Here is a 17366-nt window from a genome sequence, read left to right as displayed (position 1 = left end):
CCACTTACCTAAAAAGAGAGGTGCCCTAAAAGGTACTTGAATCTCTTTTTTGAGGGACGCTTTTTTTGAGGTCTCTCACAGTGGCGACTCCATTGGGGATGTCAAGGACTAAGCTTCGTATTAGACTTAAGTGACCAAATGTGTACCCTTGTCTTTTGCATGATCTTGGATGGTATAGTTGTTTGTTTGTTTATTTATGTTTGATGTGATGTTGTATGATATTTTGGTGTATGGAATTTGTTGTTTGTATCGTTTGTTAAAATCTTTCCCTAATTGTCATTGTGTGTGCCATTTAAACAACAATGTATGCACCCCTTTTCAACAATTTTGTGGTAGTAACCATGGATCACCGATCTTCATTAGATTCGAGTACCTAGTGGCGAACTCACCAACTCATAGCCTAAGGTCACTGGATCATTTTCTGTTGATTGTAATGGACATACCATGCCGTTAAACCAATGCAATGTTCATTACATTACAAGTTGGGAGGTATAACGTCCTAGCTATGGGAAACAATGAAACAACAAACCCACCCTACAACATAATGACTTAGAACCTTCCTTTAGGTCAGTCCCAGTTAAAATTGCATTGCATGTTGTGTGTGTTTGTTTTAGTCGATTGATGGATGTGGATGGGATCTTAACTTTGATTAACCTGACCAAGCCTATCATTAGGGGAGAATTTGGTCAAGATCTTAAGGAAGGCTACAAAGAGAACCAAAACCCAACACTCAAGCCAGTAGCTCCAGTTCCAAGCCCGTCACTCCCATCACAATACTGAAGCCTTCAAGCATAAAAGAGACTCCACTGCTATAGCATCACAACCCCATCATTGACCTCCAAGATAGTTCAAGCCATAAGAAGTTTAAAGCTCCTAGCAATATGGCAGAAGAGGGAGAACACCAAAACACAGAGAAACCCATGAACACCCAAGAGCTACTTAACACTATGGTAGCTAGTCAGATTCAACTGAGGGAAGACTTGAACCGTATGATGCAACTGTTTTAGAATTCGAAGAGTAATCAAGAAGGGGACAAGACTGATCATGATCCACCAGTCCTAGAAAGTGAGAAGAAGATCAACGACAGGATGAATAGAATGGAGGAGATGATTAGAAGAGCCCGTAAGATGGAGGAACTTATGGACTACGATTCTCTCTCCCTATTCAAAAAATGCAAGTTTACCACCCAAGTTCAAGATGACAACCCTAGACAAGTTTGATGGGACCGGTTGCCCAAAGTCCCATCTAAAGATGTATGTGAGGGCTATGCAGCCCCTAAGCAAGGAAGTACTTGCTTAGATGTTCCAAAACACACTGACCAGAGTCGCACTAAGGTGGTTCCTCAACCTGGATGATACATGAGCAAGAAGTTGGGAGGACATCTGTCGAGAGTTTCACAAGTAATACAAGTACAATATGGAAGTGGATATCACAAGAAGAGACCTTGAGACTACTAAGCAAGAGCCGAAAGAGTCCTTATCTACTTTCATTACCAAGTGGAGAGCTAAGGCCGCATAGATGATGAGTAGGTCGAGTGAGGAAGAACAATTAGCCATGGTTGCAAAGAATTTATTACCTGTATACCACAAGTATTTGTTTGCACAGTATTTTCCCAATTTTAAAGCTTTAATTGCTGCTGGAACCCAAATTGAAGATGCTATAAACAATGGCACTATAAAGACTAATGACCTTCCAAGGTTTAGAAAGAATGTAGGGTCTAATTCTAAGCCGCCAAAATCTCCAACATCTATAAAAATGATCCTTATCAATTGATTACACCCATTGCACCTGTGCAAGTACCCCAAGGGCCTAGACCCAAGAGAGAATTTCATGAGTTGTACATGCACATAAGCCAAGTGTTTGATAAGCTAAAAGAAAGAGGGTTACTGAAACCCTTAAACCCAAGACGAATTCCAAACCCCTTGCCCTCAAGATTTGATATGAATAAAAGATGTGCCTACCACCAAGTCCCTGGTCATGACACTGACCGTTGTTTCACCCTTCGTCATGCAATTCAAGACTTAATAGACAACAAAGTGATTGCGTTGCTTACAAGGCCTAGCATCAATAACAATCCTTTGCCCAATCACAACTTTGGGAAAGGATCGAGGATTAATTTCCTGATGATCGAAGAAGGAAATAAGAAAGACCCGTCCGACTTGATCTATGACGTACCCGAGTGCTTCATGATGACATGGCAGGAATTAATCAGTAGGACTTCTACAACCACCATACGATATGACATATGGAATGAAATACCAGAACCGTAAGAAAATAACCAAACATCCACAAATGGGGGGAGACACTTCAAACCCCAAGAGAATAACCAAACATCCATAAGCGAGGGGAGACACTTCAAACCCCAAGTAAATAGCCAAACACTCATAAATAGGGGGGAGACACTTCAAACCCCAAAACACTGATCCCAATAATCCAACAAAAATTGCCCACATCACAAGGGGGGGGAGACACTTCAAATCCCCGCATTTAGAGACCGAAAACCCCATGGAAGCTTTGAACAAATCCACCTAGCAAACTCCTACCGATGAAGATGAAGTCCTTAAGCAATTACAGAAGACACAAGCCAACATATCCTTATGGAGTTTACTCATGGCCTCATACAAACACCAACAAAACCTAGTAGACCTTCTCAACCAAATTCAAGTCACTACAACCACAACCTCCCAGGATCTAAATACTATGATTGGGTCCATAAATAGGGACCTCACTATTTCCTATTCTGACAAGGATCTGACCAAGAAGGGGAAGCACCATAATGATCCGTTGCATATCACTATAGATTCCATAGGGAAGAGGATACCAATGGTTTTGGTAAATGCTGGAAGTGCTTTGAACATGTGTCCTTTGAAGATTGCAAGCTGCCTTGGCCTAAGCATCGAAGACTTTGTGCCTACTGATCAACATGTGAGGGCATACAACAACAGTAGAAAAAAGGTCTTGAGAACCATAACATTAGAGCTTACCATCGGACCAATGGTCAAGAAGGTGGATTTTCAAGTCCTTAATATAGTCTTATGCTTCAATATGCTCCTTGGGTGACCATGGATCCATGATACAGATGTTAGGATTAGTGCCCTTAAATCCTATTGTATGATGCTATGTATGACATTATGTATGACTTAATGTTATGATTAATAAAGTTGTTTTATTATTATTTAAAATAATTGTAACATGAATATTTGGATATTATCATATAGTCCATGAGATGCATAGTATGTAATTTATGTGATTTAGTCACAGAAGATATAGATCATAAGTTTTTTATAAACTCAGAATTTTGGTTCATAGTCAGTGATGAAATTGGGCATTTCATCTACGAAGACTATAACATATCAAGATGATTTGTTTTGATCATGGAAGTGGAGACTTCTAGTTAATATGTTGATATGTTTTAAGAGTTAAGACATATTGAACTGGACCACTATGAGATTTATTATTCTCCTAAGGACTATCAAATAAATAATAAATCTCACGACTTCTATTTGCATGAACTCTTAATCCTGAAAGAATAATGGACCTGATCATGAGGTGTAGGTTGCTTTGATATATCAGGAGTGAGATCTAAAGTTACGATCAAAACCTCAGTATGTTGGACAGTCACATTTAGTGTTGATGGAATATATATTCTCAAGATGGAATTCATAATCTCTTAACGAAGACATAAAATATTCTCTTGAGACAAGTTTAATGGGTTTGGTTATTCAGAGTATTAGGCCTAACCACTTTAGTAAGGAGTTAATTAAGTATATATTTATGAAATTGGATTTCATAAATATATGATGAATAACTTAAAGGATTAAATCGGGTACTCAAGGATTAAGATGTAGTAAACTTCAAAGTGGTAGTTTACATTCATGACTTTGTATTACTACAAATATTTTATGAAGGGGTTGCATGTATAATAAAGTCTTGGGATATAATTTGTTAATAAGGCCTAGAGTGCAATTATATTTATATGGTGGTATTAAATATAATTAATGGTAATTTTGGACTTGTCAAAAGTTGACAAAAAAGCCCAAGGCCCATTAGAGCTAGTGTCTTATTGGTCCATTTTGGTCCCACTCCAAGCCACACACTAAAACCCAATTGGAAATGCCCAATAGGCTAGCCCAATTAGATAATCAATTAGTTATAAATGGAGAAACATACAAAATTTTATTTTAAGAGAGACATCATTGTGAAATGGTGTGTATGTGTGAGTGAAGCCACTCGATTATTCTCCTTGGGAAACTGATTGAGAGACCACACTTCTTGGGCGTAAAGTGGAATTGGAGTGAAGATTAAAAGTGTTCCCAAGTACTTCTAATCTTTTGTTTTGAATTTCACCCTACCAAAGTATGCTATCTTGTTCTTAAATTCTGAAATTTACATAGCGCATGTTATCAATCATGAATGAAATAGATCCATATTTGTTGCTTCCGCTGTGTGTTTTGTATGAGATACAAAACCAGATTTTTCAACAATTGGTATCAGAGCCAGGTTTTCATATCATGTTTGTATAACATGTGATTGAGTTTTAGAATTTGAGAAAACCGTTATCTTTGTGCTTTCAAATTTCTGCATAAAGTTATTGTTCCATAAACCCTGTGTGCATTGATCAATATATGCGATATATTGTTTTGCATGGTTCCAAGAGGACACGGCTGTAACTTTTGTTTTGTGCCGTATGTTTTTGGTGTTTGTATTCTTCAAGGACACCATCTACACATCTTGCGAATGGGTTTACGGACACGGCTGTAACTTTTGTTTTGTGCCGTATGTTTTTGGTGTTTGTATTCTTCAAGGACACCATCTACACATCTTGCGAATGGGTTTACTTTTGTTGTGCACGGCTTGGATATTATTGGCAGTTATTGAATGAAATTGAAATAACCGTCATGTGCATGTATTTAGTTATTGCACTGCTTGGACTATTTTTGCACCGCTTGGCCATCTTATAAGCATAAGACAATTTAATGTTAATTGCCTTGATGGCCATCTTGCATGTGTTAATAGTTTATAAAGGATTCATCCAAAATATATATATATATATATATAGATATATATATGGATTCATAAGCATTCGGATTATTGATATAAGGTAGTGATACAATGTTTCTAGCATGTGTTATATGCCTTGGATGTCTTGGATCCGTATATTAAAGTGTGTTTCATATGTTGCAATTTATATGGAGATACATGGATATATACGCTATCTTGTTAATGCTAGGATTATGAAATTTATTCCTAATGAGATTAGGATTATGTTTTCAAGGCTTCTAGCATTATTATGGTTCTTGATCTTAAAAACCTTTAATTTAAAATATCTACTGAGAGAAAGATACAAGGGTTGGATCTCACGGTCTCCATTATCAGTTCATAGTAGTGTGGGGTAAGCACCTTGTCTTGGCGTATATGCCTTGCGATCCTAAAGGAGGGTGTTTACTTCATTGTACTACAATATTGAACTTACCCGTTTAAAGTAGTGTGGATAAACACCTTGTCTTGGCGTATATGCCTCGTGATCCCAAAGGAGGGTGTTTTGTTCCATGGTACTACAGGTTTAAACGCTATAAAGGGAGATGAAATGTGGCTACACATGATTCTAGATAATGGTGTACACTAGACTAAGTGTAATGTTAACCTCCCAAAGGAGCTATGTCATTATTACTTAGAGGCTAAAGGTAATACAGCATATTATTAGTGTTTGATAAGAGTTATCATGATAGCACTAATAATGAGAATAGTTCTCAATCAATCATAGTGTTTATAATATACTTGCTACCAAGGAATTATAGACATGGGATTGGGTTGTCGTAGCATATTTTATATTATGGTTTTATTAAGGTTCCATATTATATGTTTATATGCTAAATTGATAATGTCTAGTTTACTTATTATATTCGTGTTTGTTATTTTTAGATTTAAAATCACGGCATCATTTAGCCCACTTGTTGCTATTCTTAATCAAAACAAGCTGACTGGATCCAACTATATTGATTGGAAAGGAAATTTGGATATTGTTCTTACTACTAAAGAGCACAAATATGTGCTTACTCAACCATGTCCTAGCTTTCCATCATTAGATGCTTCTCTTGAGGAAAAACAGAGATATGATCGTTGGTAGAAATCTAATGAGATGGCTAAGTGCTATATCCTAGCATCTATTTCAAATGTTCTACAGCATCAAATGAGATGTTTGGTGAGCAAGGCCATTCTGCAAGGCAAGAAACTATGAGGCAAATTTATAATACCAAAATGGCTGAAGGTACTTCAATGAGGGAGCATTGTCTTAGGATGAACTCTAATCTGAATACATTGGAAGTTTTAGGTGCCAATATTGATGGAGAATCCCAAGTGGATATGATACTCTAGTCACTACTAGAATCATTCATAGAATTCAGACTAAACTATAATATGAACAAAAAGATTTATTCATTGTCTGATTTAATGAATGAGTTGGTAGCAGCAAAAGGCATCCTTGGTACTTCTAGTGTTGATGCCAATATGGCTAAAGCTTCTACGTCTCAACCTAAGTCAAAAAGCAAGGGTAAAAAGAAGAAGAAGAAGAAGAAGAAAGACTTTGCCAAGCAAGATGGTAAACAAGTTGCCTTAGGAGTTGCCAACAAAGGAAAGGAAACCAAAGGAAAGTGTCTCCATTGTGGTGAGAAAGGACATTGGAAGAGGAATTGTCCAATATTTAAGGCTGCCAAGAATAAAGGTATGAAAAGTACATTCCTTCTTGAAACGTGTTTGGTACAGAATCCCAAAGATTCCTAGTGTTTGGATTCAGGTTGTACTAATCATATCTACAAATCTTTGCAGGGGTTTCAAGAGACCAAAAAGCTGAATGAAGGGAATTTTTCTTACCTTGGTTGATGGGAGTAGGATTCCAGTTGTAGCTATTGGAGTGTTTAATTTATGTTTTGAATCTAGAGTTTTAATATTGGAAGACTGTTCATATGTACCTAATGTTTATAGGAATTTAATTTCTGCAACTTATTTAGGTAAACATGGATATTATGTTATCCTGAAAGACAATGTTGTGATAAAGAAGGATAAAATGTTTATCTGTTTTGGCAATATTGTAGATGGTCTTTATATTTTAACTCCAAATAAACATGAATTATACAATTCTGAATTAGATAACAAATCTCATGTAGATGGCTCGACCCAAGGCCAAAGCAAAAGGACTCCCTTGTCCTCTAGAACCTCTGAAACCTTACACTCCTACATTGAATGAGAAGTTTTTAAAAGCTAGAGAAAGTCAACTGTGATGCCCCAATTTGATTGATTGTGTGATGTGTGTAGGTGTGTGATGAGTCCCACATCGGGTATTTACTAGGTTAAACTAGGCTTTATTAACAACTGCAAGGAGCCTCATTTGTGACTAGTCCTTTTGAGGTATAGCACAGATGTGGCTAGCGCTTTTCCTTGGGTCGTTACATATGGTATCAAAGCCGGCCCAGTAACCCCATGTGGGTTGAAGACACTATCCCACAAAGTGGGCCCTAACGAGGATGTTAGGGATTTAAGTAAGGGAGATTGTGATGCCCCAATTTGATTGATTGTGTGATGTGTGTGGGTGTGTGATGAGTCCCCCATCGGGTATTTACTAGGTTAAACTGGGCTTTATTAACAACTACAAGGAGCCTCATTTGTGACTAGTCCTTTTGAGATATAGTGCAGATGTGGCTAGCGCTTTTCCTTGAGTCGTTACATCAATGTTATTAGGGATTCCCAATGCCAAGATTTAATCGGATAACAAAGACAATGGTGCCCAGTTTCGAGATACTACTTGATAGCAACAATAAGGTTCCAAAATTAACGAAGGAAGATACAACCTAGGTTCCTACTGATTGGGCTGATCACATGGATCCTAATGCCATGACTACACTCCTTGGAGATCCTATTTGCAATATAGAAGAAGAAGAATATTAAGAGGCCTGCCAGCATACATTGAAGAGCCTGTATGAGCTAAGAACCAGTGATGGAGATAAGGAAAGGGGAGCAGCCCCTAGTTATGATGAAGATGGAAGTAAAGACAAGAGTGATAGTAGTAGTGATGGCAGTAGCAGTGATAATGGACGTGATGATGATGATAGCAGCACCAATAGTGATAACAACAGCAGCAGAAGTTATGATAGCCCGTACAGCAGTGATGATTGGGGTGAACTTGGTAATGACAGAAAAGATGAAGATGCAGACCTATTCTATAAGGAATATGACAGTGATGTGGATTATTATGATCACGATATAGAAGATGATGCAGAAGTTAACAGGTGGAGTGACACTGATAGTGATCAATACAGATTGATAAATTTGTTAGAGAATGTAAGAGAGGAGAATACACAAGCCAACCAAATGTATCATGATGAATATCCCTATGGACACCTTTCAAATTGGAGCGAAATCACTAATGTTAGTTCAAGGTCTGGCCTTAGGTATGACAAGCATGGAATAGAGGTTCCAAAATTGGGGTCGTATTATGATTCCGAACCGAGTTCACCAACCCCACATATTAAAGAAGAGGATAACATAAATGCCAGGCTGGTCGCCCTAGACCAAAAACTAATGGTCCACAGTCTCAGAATTGTGAAACTTGAGAATGATGAACGTAATGAGGAAAGAATGGAAGAAAGTGAGTCAAAGCATCTCGCTCAACCCATTGATGAATGGATGAAAAGCATAGAGCACATGGATGCTTTTGTGATCAACAATAGTACAGACATGGAGGTTGAAGAAGAAGTTACAGATTATATGGATGTAGATCCCACAGTACTAATGCTAAGGGAAGAAAGAGCTTACTGGGAGCCACCTACCATTGTGGAAGCCACGACTGAGTTAAAGAACTAGGCATGGGAGGGAGCCGCCCACCCTATGGAGGACTTTGTAAGGAAGATCAAGACCATCAAGTTAGTCACTTTTGCCAAGAAGATCAAGACTGCCGAGCCAGTCACTCTTGCCAAGAACATTGTTTCCATTCCTATTAAGTCTCTTTCTGCTAGTGTTTCTATTCCTGTTAAATTTGTTTATGATAGTTTTCTAGTTAAGTTTGTTGAATCGGTAGTGTTTGCTAAAAACTCTTTCCCTTTTAATATGATTTCTGATTCTACTTATCTGTTGGCTTTGGATGTTTTTATTTCTGAAATTGGTAAAGAAACTCTTAATAATAAGGAATTAAAACATGGATACCTAGAACCTATAAAAGAAGAAACCCAACCCATTAACCTGGGAACTGATAATGATCCCAAAATGATCCAAGTGGGCAATACCCTGACAACTTCAGAGAAAGATGCATTAGTAGCACTGTTGACAAAGTTCAAAGAGATCTTTGCCTGGTCATATGAAGACATGCTTGGGATTGATACCTATATAGTACGACACAGCATCCCAACAGATCCAACCATAAAGCCAGTTAAGATGAAATTGAGAAGAATGAAGCCAGAGTGGACTTTCAAGATCAAAGAAGAAGTAGAAAAATAGTACAATACAGGATTCCTAAGAGTAGTCAACTATCCATAGTGGTTTGCTAATGTGGTTTCGGTACCAAAGAAAGATGGGGAAGGTGAATGGTATTCAAACATCCTACAATACCTCAAGGATGGATCATACCCACTATCTACAAATAAGAATGACCAATTGACCATTCGGAGGTTGTCTACTAATTACATTATTTGTGGCAAGAGGCTTTACAGAAGATCATATGATGGAATTCATCTCCTTTGTGTAACTACTAAGGAAGCACAGCAGATAATTGAAGAGGTTCACAAGTTAAGCTATGGGCCACACATGAATGCACACATGTTGCCCAGGAAGATAATGAGACAGGGTTACTACTAGATTACCATGGAAGCGACTGTGCATCTCATGTTCGAAAGTGCCATCAATGCCAAGTCCACGGAGATCTAAAATATATGCCACCCATGCCAATACATACTATGACATCATCCTGACCATTCTCTACATGGGGAATAGACATTATTGGGAAGATTCACCCAACAATATCCAATAACCATGAATTCATACTCGTAGCCATTGACTACTTTACTAAATGAGTAGAAGTTGCCTCATACAAGGTTCTAAATTCAAAGAAAGTTGCTCAATTCATCCAGACCAATATCATTTACAGATATGGTATACCAAATGAAACCATCTCAAACAATGGGTTGCATTTTAAGGGAGAAACAGAGAAGCTATTACGATAGTTCAACATTCAGCACCACAAGTCTTCACCTTACCGTCCTCAAACCAATGGAGTAGTTGAGGCTACTAATAAAAATATAGGGTGAATCTTGAAGAAGAGCATAAAGAACTACAAGGACTAGCACCTACAGTTGCCCTATGCACTCCAGGGGCATAGAACATCAATTCGATCTTCCACAAGAGCCACTCCTTATTCATTGGTGTATGGGATGGAAGCAGTCCTACCCATTGAGATAAGTGTCCATTCACAAAAGACAGTACTGGAAAGTGAAATCCCTGAAGCAGCTTGGTTGCAAAGCAGACATGATCAGTTACGCATGTTAGATGAAAAGAGACTCAAAGCCTTGTATCATATTCAAGGTTACAAGAGTAGGCTTAGGAAAGCTTTTGACAAGAAAGTGAGAACCAGAGATTTGAAGTTGGAGGATTTAGTGTTGAAGGAAATCCAAGCCTCGGTTCAAGATACAAACGGTAAGTTCAAGCAAAATTGGGCAGGCCCATACATTATCAAGTAGATATACCCTGGGGGAGCAGTAAGATTGATGGATTTGGATGCAAACCCTTTTACTTAGACAACCAACATGGATCAATTGAAGAAATACCACGTCTGAGTTGGTTGTAAATTATGTTATTTCCCTTCCTAGGTTTGACCAAAAAAAAAAAAAAAAAAAGAAGAAGAAGAAGAAGAAGAAGAAGAAGATAGGTTCAAAACTTGAAAGGGCAATCTATGCAAAAGGAGAGTAAAAATAAAAATAAAAATAAAAAAAGGTGAGAGAGCCTACTAGGTTGAAAACCCAAAAGGGTGACCTAGGCAAAAGTTATGGCAAATAAAAAAAAATAAAAAATAAAAACATCATTATCAATGAACTATGTGATGACCTGATCCTTCCATCAATGGGGTACGTAGGCAACCATGCATTGGCTCAGTCACAATTCCCCACAACCCACCATTGGCCCATTAACCAAAATTACCAAAAATTCAACCATTCCGTTAAACCAAGATATTAAAAAAAATCCAAAAGCCCAAACTCTAAACCAAACCTTAAAATATTCCAAACCCCAAAAGCCTACACTTTAAACAAAATCCCTAAACTGCAAGTCCTAAATAATTCCTAAATATAAGAGTTTTTACATCAACTTCTAAAATAAACATGTTCAAAGCCATAAAATAAGGTCACTTTGTCTTAAGTTTTTTCCTTTTCTGTTGATCATTGATTGGTACTTTGTCATCATTGTCCCTTCTTTTGAATTTATAGTTGTCTTCATCAGGATTTTCTCGGTTGTCTTTGAGGAATTGTTTTCTCATAGCAATCATCTCAGCTTCCTTGTCAACTATCTTGATCACCAACTAGTTAGGGTACTCTGTAGTCATCTTATGAAAGTGAACCTTGACAAAAGATTGGTCCACGTAGTCAACCATCTCTAAACCCAATAGCATGTTCTATACAGAAGTAAGATTTGTGTCCACAGGAGAGAAAGGTCTTCTTCTTTTGTCACCAAGCACTCCTTACTCATATTTGAATTGCCTCAAGAGTCTATCTCCCTTGTAAAAAGTTTCCCTTTGTAACCCAACAAGGAAGATATGGTCTAATCCTAGAGACCTCAGTAAAGGGGGTGGGCACTTCCACCAATAATAGTCCCATTAAATTAAGGTACTGGATTTCTTGTCTAAGAATTTCACCCAGTCACTCTCAATTTGGCATTCAGTCTTGATTACAACCCTGCTAAGAAAATTGCCAGGCCCATAATTACTGGTTGTAGGCTTGGCAATCATGTCTAGTCGCTCCAGCAGCCATACTTGTAAAGTCAAAGGACTCCCTGAGAAGTTTTGAGATTCTCTACCGTGAAATACAGCATCTAGTCCTAGAAGAGTTTCTGTAAAGACCAAAGAAACAGGATTATCACCATTCTTAATTTGATTCACAACACTTATAGCTCGAGCATCCACAAAGCCGCATCTTCCAGAGCAAAGAAAAAGTTCTCCCATAAAGCATAAAGCCAAACCGAAGTTTTTTCTGCATATTGTTGGTCACTCCATAGGTGGGTTTGTTTATCAACTGAGAGATAATGGTATGAAGATTCACCATATGACCTTCAATCATACTATCAGTAATGGAAGTAGGAAGATCGAGACCATCAGACAAAGATTCCTTATGCCAGGGATCACAAGAACTCACTTGTTTTCAAAAATCATCACTTGCATCATTGTTTTCAAAATTGATCAAATCAAGTTTTTTTCAAGATTCACGGATTTATGTTCCAAACTAGGGGCATTCGCCCATGGCTCATTCATTTAAAAAAAAAAAAAAAGAGACCACCATCATCATTTTTCTCAAAAAATAAAATAAAATAAAATTTCATCACCAAGATTTCCAAAAATCATGCATTCATTTTAAACTAGGGGCATTCGACTCCGCCTCATTCAAGTAAGTGCAGATTTCAACCGAGCCAAGCAAGATAAGTTTAAATTAGTACTACAAGATCTCATAAGGTGAATTCTAAACTTTTCTTAGTTAAAGTCTCTACATGATCCAAAGGGCAAAGAGCTAAAGCATGGAAATTGATGCAAGATTGTCTAAGGAACACTTCCTTTTGTTTTGCAGAAAAAAATAAAAATACAAGTCATACATCATTAGGACTCTGAGTCTGCTTGCATAATGATCTCCTTGATCTACCTCAATAGGAGCCACCTTCAGTATTTCCTTCCTGACTTATGAAAAAGCGAGGATCATACTGACGATTTTCAAGTTCGAGACTCCTGATCCTTTCCTTTATAGTTCTTCTGGCAGCATCAGCAGTTTCCATTCTATGTGTCTAAAAATTCAGCAGAATCAGGTGTTAATTTCACCATTAAGCATAGTTCAAGCAAGAAATGCTCAAAGAGCAATGTGGCATTGTAACACCCCAAACCCATACCAAGGATTTAGATGCACAACCTGTCTTAGAAATACTCAACAATAATATAATGGAACAGAGCGTAATTAAATATCCACAAATAAACTTCAAATAATCAAAATCTTTCCTATGAAATCCATTAAACAAAAACTTTAACAATAAAATCTCCAAATACAATCTCAAAGAGTTCCACAAACGCCAAAATTACTATCCTAAGAAAATATACTAAAACAATCCCTCAACTAACATAGCTCCAAAAGAAGTCTTCAGTCTATGTCTCCAATGATCTACCACCAAAAGATATTCCACTGCTCTAATCTGAAAGGTGGAGAAAGGGGGGGTGAGCTAGAAGCCCAATAAGAGACTACATAACATGAGGATGTCTTTCAAAACAAAACATTAGTATCATTAACAAAATATAGTCTTTACAAAACATTTACCATAATGTTGTAATCAGTAAATAAAATAGTAACCACTTTAATTGGCCAAAATACACTAGATAGGTAGAAACAATTTAATATAGTAATAAACAATCTTTTTCCACTTATAAAAATCAGTAACAATAAAATAGTAATTCGATATGGAAAACATTAGTCAGACAAAGACATAAGCTGCTAAACACTTGGTGGGTGATTCCCATAGGGGACAATAACACTAACCTCAAAGAGGCAACACTGGCTCCAAAGAGCAAACGATAACACTACACCACACCACAATAACACTACATCGGCCGAAGACCAACACTTAACCCTGTGTTGGCAAAGGTTGCAGACTGTCTAGCTAACTATTTGAAAACATTCTTATTTTATTACAATATTGTCAATACCAATCATGTATCATATAACAAATACTTTCTCAAAAAATATGTTTTGAGTCACTCATAACATATACAGTTTCAAGGTAATACTTAAGAAATAATAAAGTTTAGGTATGTGTACAAAGCATTGATAATAGTATAAGTTTTTGGAAACTTCACTTTTGCAATTATGTATATATAAATATATTTTTACCATAAATATATATAGATATAAACGTCCTGAGAGACGTCATGTTCTGTAGTCCACTTACCTCTAGTTGTTAAACCAAGCTTTACCTCAACGGTCTGAAACAATATCAATTAGAACCTAAATAAACACAAGACGACTCAATAAGAAAGGATACACTAAGGCAGCAACAAAAATATAAGTTTCACTCTTAAAATTCGTATCTCACTACTTATTCTGAAACTATAGCTAATCTAGTACTCAATTGATTTATCAAGTACTCCAAAATCAATACCTAGTAAACAATTCTAATGAGCCGAAAAGTAAATCTCTATATTATTAAATTCTCCCAGTACAAGTTGGCTTCCAAGTGATCACATGCTTGTAGATCATATTTGTAAGGTTGAATTTATTCAACCATCTAATTGGCTTTATTCCGTGCCAAATTTGCTTGTAATTCAGCATTTAGTAACCCTGTATTTAGGTGGGATTGTTGTAAGGGTAGTGAGTGAGATAGAGTGAAGATTGCTCAAGAGTGTGCAAGAAAACAGAGTGTCGCGGCTGGGACTCGCGGGTGGACTCGCGGCTGCAAGTCGCCAGAAGCTGCACACGTGCCAAGCATGCTGGAAGATGAACAGTCATGCTAGCTGGAGCACTACAGGACAAAACAGGACAACTGGCCATACGGTTAACTCGCGACTGGAACTCGCGACTTGGTCAAGCCGCGAGGTCAAGCCGCGAGCCACCCCTGTTTTGGAAAAACCTGACGTTTCACATTCCTCTTCACTCCAGTATAAATACCCTTTTAACCCACGATTGAAAGAGAGCTTCCAGAGAGAATTTTGAGAGAGAAACCCTAAAGAAAAACCAGATTGTTTCACCCACAATCTCTACCTTAGAGTCTCATCAAATTCCCTCACTCTCTTCCTCTCCATTGTCAAATCCTTGAGAGGCATTATACCAAACCTGGTTCTCACCATTATCATCTCTGTGAGACAGTCGTTTGGAGTTCTGGGAAGCAGTTAGGAAGGAGCCAATCTTCATTGGTTGATGCTACGGTCTAGTAGCGGAATCCGGAAAGCTAGAAAAGAAAAAGGTTCGGCGCAACCTCGTTGGAGCAAGAAGCTTGGAGGGCTTAGGTGCATTGGGTAGATTAGGCTTGGAGGGTCTATTGCTGTCCTTGTATCCCAACTGTATTTTCTAGTGGATTGATTACCGCTTGGAGGGCGGCGGAGAGGTTTTTCGCCGAGGTCTTCGGTTTCCTCTTCGATAACACATCGGGTGTTATCTCTGTGTTTGCATCTTCCTTCCTCTCTATCTCTGCCTTTACATTATCTGCTGTGGTTTATTTTGTTATGGCTTAGATAGTTGTTTAACCAATTCCGTATTATAGCATATGTTAAGTTTCCGCACACTAGTTGTTTGACATATTGCTTGTGTTGGTTAAGTTGGTTTTTGGGGGTCTAAACGTTCAAAAATGTTTTTGTACACGTTTTTGAACTTTCAATATTAACCCAAAATAATATATATCATCCATAGAAAATTCTACCCGTAGGACATAGAAGCTATAGTATGTACTGAGTGTTAGAAAGTTTATCTAACATATATATATATATATATATAATATTCAAAGATCTATCCTACCCGTAAGCCATAGCAAGAACACAATAGATTCACCAATTAATTCCTACCCGTAGGACTTAGTGACCTGAAGCATGCATTGATAAAAGTTTAGAACTTGACCACAATATAGATTACAAGATTCAAAAGTCCAGCCCCACTACCATGCGTAAACTCTAGCAACTAGGTTATTTCCATGAGGGTTTGAGAGAGAGGTATACCTGACCACACGACCATACGGATGCAGGATTTGTTTCTTGTAACTTTGCCGTCTCTCTCTCTCTCTCTCTATCTTTCAGCAGGAAACCCTAACCTACTAACACGTTAAAATTATTTTCACTTGGGCTCAAATAAAAAACCCACTAAAAGCTTAAATAAGCCTCCCAAGACTTCAATTCCCACTAAACTCATATTAAGGTTGTTTAGATGGGCCAGAACTCTAAAGAATTCCAATAACACTTAAACTCCTAATCCAATTAGGTTTTAGTCTCTTATCCTTGTCCTTAACTGATAAGGAGACTAAAAGTTTAATATGAATAATCCACAAAATAACTCTCACGTTACATCTTTTATTTATTTTCTTTGTAGATATCATAATATAAAATAATATCACCTTCACAATAAATTAAATAATTCATCAATTTCACTTTAGAAGCAATAAAATTAAATTTAAGTGAGGCGGGTGTTACAGGCATACCCAGTTCGAATCATTGAGCACATATTGAGAGGATTAAGTGCGAGCCAATGACTGCAAGCCTCCAATCATCCACATGCTTTCTTCCATAAGGTCCACAACAACCTTAAGCAACTATACTAGATCAAGAGCCATTTAAGAAGAAAATAAGGACAAAGAACTGAACATTCATGAACATACAGGATTGGGCCAAGGAACATTTGGTATGTACTCAGGCCTAGTCAAAGGCATGGAACTATACGTTCCATCAGGATTCATCACATCATACTGCCATGATGGGAAATGAGGATAAGTCTCCGTGAAAGAACTAGAAGAGCTACCAGCATAGTGAGGAGAGGGAATCTCTTCCTCTTCCTTTTCCCTTTCCTCTCCTTCAGAAGATGAAGGCTGAAAATCCAACTTGCAGGTGTTGTTACCAAGTAGAAATATGAAAAGGAATTTACATGATCAAGAAATTTGATCTTAGAAGGGAAGAAAAATACCATTCTGCTAACCAAGCAACCTTGTAGATGATCCTGGAAAAATTTAGAATAATTTCCTTCTGCACCCGCAACAATATAGCCATCACGGGCTTGAGCAATCTCTTCATCAGCAAGAATGTTAGCCAAACGAACAGTGCGACAAAGAGGTGGAATTGTGGTAGGAGGATACACATGTTCAACTTGGGGAAACACCCGATCACCAAGATACCAGTACTTTCCTTACCCACATTCAAACAATACTTGGCGGCCATTCAATTCTAGGGCCCGCTCACACTCAACATATTCCTCACATCCAGGCTAAGGATTTAAGTTCATCTGAAAAATCACAAAAAGGAACTCAGAAAGAGAAGAGACTGAATCATATCCATGTGCCAAGGATTTAAAAAGGAGAAGGAAGAAAGAACTCACATCATCAATGGTCAGATTGTCAATCACCAAGCGTCAAATTTCCAAAGAACGCCTGGAGGATATAGACAAACAATGTTT

At 37.6% G+C, this 17366-nt stretch overlaps 1 long non-coding RNA gene across 1 annotated transcript; it reads right to left on the bottom strand.

Annotated features, from left to right (window-relative positions):
- Positions 1 to 13336: 13336 nt before the first annotated feature.
- On the bottom strand, positions 13337 to 16373 carry LOC126693960 (uncharacterized). Its single transcript, XR_007645581.1, has 3 exons — positions 15926 to 16373; positions 14170 to 14225; positions 13337 to 13419 (listed from the first exon to the last, which is right to left on the bottom strand). It is a non-coding gene; the product is annotated as an uncharacterized LOC126693960 (long non-coding RNA).
- Between the last annotated feature and the right edge of the window lie 993 nt (positions 16374 to 17366).

This window comes from Quercus robur, chromosome 8, assembly GCF_932294415.1.
Source record: "Quercus robur chromosome 8, dhQueRobu3.1, whole genome shotgun sequence".
In the NCBI taxonomy this organism is placed as follows: domain Eukaryota; kingdom Viridiplantae; phylum Streptophyta; class Magnoliopsida; order Fagales; family Fagaceae; genus Quercus; species Quercus robur.
This window is presented reverse-complemented; position numbering and strand designations above follow the sequence as displayed.